The sequence below is a fragment of the Benincasa hispida genome, chromosome 2 (assembly GCF_027475165.1).
Source record: "Benincasa hispida cultivar pf3 chromosome 2, pf3_genome.v1.1, whole genome shotgun sequence".
In the NCBI taxonomy this organism is placed as follows: domain Eukaryota; kingdom Viridiplantae; phylum Streptophyta; class Magnoliopsida; order Cucurbitales; family Cucurbitaceae; genus Benincasa; species Benincasa hispida.
Window position 1 is genome coordinate 53,034,913 of NC_143479.1, and position 3,005 is coordinate 53,037,917.

The window sequence follows — 3,005 nt, forward strand, 5'->3', positions numbered from 1 at the left end:
CTAATTGTGGGTTCCTCGGGCATTCCTCCATTGGATGGCCTTCTCCATAAGTAGCACAACTTGCGATCGTCTGGTTGATTGCGTTGACTTTCCCACTATATGTTCCTGGGCTACTGATTGCGATTCCTTGTATCAAATTCATCATCGCAGTCATTTGGTTCTGTAGGGATGCGATGGCCCCGTTATTTGCATCACTGTCTTTGATCCTCAATCTTTGATCGCTTTCTCTCCAGACTTCACGATTTTTAGAAATGCGATCAAGTATATTCTTGGCCTCATCGTTAGTTTTATCAAGCAGACCTCCAGCTGCTGCCGCATTGGCAGCCGTCTGCGATGCAGGGTTCAATCCATGGTAGAAAATTTCCATCTGTAAACAATCAGGTAAGCCATTATGTGGGCAATCTCTTACCAGCCTCTTAAACCTCGCCCAGGCGTCACTGAGTGATTCATCAATATCCTGTTCAAAATTAGTGATCAATTTCCTCCTTCTAGCATTCTCCGTCGGGGGGAAGTACTTCTTCATGAACTTCTCAACTACTTGTTCCCATGATGTAATCTCCCCTGGTTTGAGAGAATAATCCCATTTTCGTGCCTGGTCACACAATGAAAATGGAAACAATGTTAATCGAACCTCCTCAGCGGAGATATTTGGGAACACAAAAGTTTTACAGATCTCAATGAAACTCCGGAGGTGGGCGTGCAGATCCTCGCCACGCCTACCGCCAAACTGTCTGGCAGTTTGAATCATCTACAGCATCACCGATTTCATTTCGAACCTTGATCCATCAAGAGCTGGCCTCATGATTCCTAGTGAGATATCATAGAGGTTGGGCGATGCATAGTCCCAGATGGGCCTATTGCAGTCGTTCACCAATAGGATGGGGTTCGCCATGATATTATTTGCATTTGGTGCTCTATCTTTTGGTTGCTCCGCCATGTTTGGATCTTTCTCTTGTTGTTGTTGTTGGCGGCTGTTTCTTCTCTTCTTCGAAAATTTCTCTCAATCTCTATGTCTAATCGGGCTCAGGATTTTGTCCTTCGCTTATACGACGCCCGCTTCTTCCTTTACCTAAGGAGAAGCAGTGCACGGAGATGGAGAGTCTGTAAAGAAAATCAAAAAGTTACCGTTAGCACAATGGATTGCCGTAGTCCCCGGCAACGGCACCAAAAACTTGATGCGTGGTTAATGCAATGAAATAATGGTGTAGAATGCAATGGTGGAATATGTATTGTGCATGTAAGTTTTCTTAGCAATATCCAAGTATAAATCCTACTAAGTTGTCTAGTAAGCCCCGGGTCGAATACAGGGACTATGGAAACAGTACGCTACAGTAATTTTCGATTACTTTACGGTGACAAATAAAACAAAGCGTTGGTTGGTATGTTTGTTTAATGTATAAAGTCTATGCGGTGGAATTGAGAAAAGAGTCAATAACAACGAAAGTACAATGAGTATGCAGAGGAACCGGTTGAGAAGGCCTTTAGCTAGCGCTTCCTGAGATTGTGTTCATGCTATGTGATCATGCTACACTCATGCGACAGCAATTCATTTTCCAATGCAAATGAGATAACTCCTAGTTTTAAGATGCATGTGATGTATGCGATGATGTCTATAGGACTTATTCCTAAGTCTCTATTTCTTGCCTATGCAATGATGAATGATGTACACAGGTACAAGGTGACCGCATACAATCATATCCTATCTCTAAGGTGCAGGTGATGCATTAATAGCAAACAGAACCTATTCCTAAGTTTCTATCTCTTCATTATGCGGTTCTAATCTGACTCTCCTGAGCCTAGATTTTAATATGACTTTTCCAAGCCAAGATTCTATCCTTAAACCACCCTCCCAATCATCTCTAATGCACGAATAACGCATACATAATACAAGATGACTGCATAGAATGAAGATCTCAGATTATGCTAGCTAAGTGCTTCTCAACCCATTCGACAGTTTAGTTACTCATGCGTACTGTAAAGAGAGTGAACAGATATAGAGATGAAAATTCCATTTTATAAATAAGTTCAGAATACAAAATGACAATGGAAAATAAGGATAGAGAGCCTAGTAGCAATTTCTTGCTTCCTAAGGCTTTTACACCGAGTCTCTCTACTCTGCTCAAAAGATGTTCTTGTTTCCGCAAGAGTCGGCCCTCTCTCTGTTTGGATTCTTCCTGGCACTCTTCCGAGTTAACCAGGACGATTTCTCAGCGTATTCTCCCTTCACTCGCCTTCGGATTCTAAGTATATAAAATTACAGACTAAGGTACAAAATAAATCAGATTGATTTTTCTGAACTCTCTGAACTCCTTTAACGAAGGTGGCCTTCGGTATTTATAGAGCTTCAGGGTGAAGGGTTTTTTCTCTCGTTTGATTGCACTGATAGGATGTCATTAATTCTCTATCTGATGCGCCGAATAATTATCACTGAAAAGTTGAGTGTACTTGCTACGGTGTGTCGTTAACGGTTTGTCAACTAAATTCGGATTCGACCGTCATCAGCTTTCTGTCCCATCGTGATTTATTAAACTTTTACCTTGATGCGCTAGCTCTATGCGGCCACCTTCTTGAGCAGATCTTTGCGAAAACATATGATCGTATAGCCTTGCGGTCGCAATCTTTTATGCATTCGGATGCTAGTTTCCTTGGATCGCAATTTCGCCTTGTGTCAACGCATTTTCTGCACAAAATACATAAGTTAGCTACTTTAATGCGATGGACGCACGCGATCGCAATGTTCTAAACTTAATGCTTTTGGACGAAATTTTATATATTTTTACCGTCGCAATCCTTCATTGTTTTATATCTTTGTGCTGTAATAACGTGCATTTTTTCCCATTATCAGGACACTCCCAAGGTGCCTCAAGGCGATGCAAAAAATGTTATCCAACCTAGTGAGAGAGTCCGTGGGATATGTTGTCACTCGTCCATCTCCCACTTATTATGAACATTCTCTCCATTCACCTTGGTATTGACCTACCCAAACACCATCCTTCAGGGGGACA

The 3,005-nt window shown here is 41.9% G+C and overlaps 1 non-coding gene across 1 annotated transcript; it reads left to right on the forward strand.

The window, feature by feature from the left end:
• The first annotated feature begins 383 nt into the window (after positions 1 to 383).
• Positions 384 to 490, forward strand: LOC150037996 (small nucleolar RNA R71). Its single transcript, XR_016528064.1, has one exon. It is a non-coding gene; the product is annotated as a small nucleolar RNA R71 (small nucleolar RNA).
• The last annotated feature ends 2,515 nt before the right edge of the window (positions 491 to 3,005 follow it).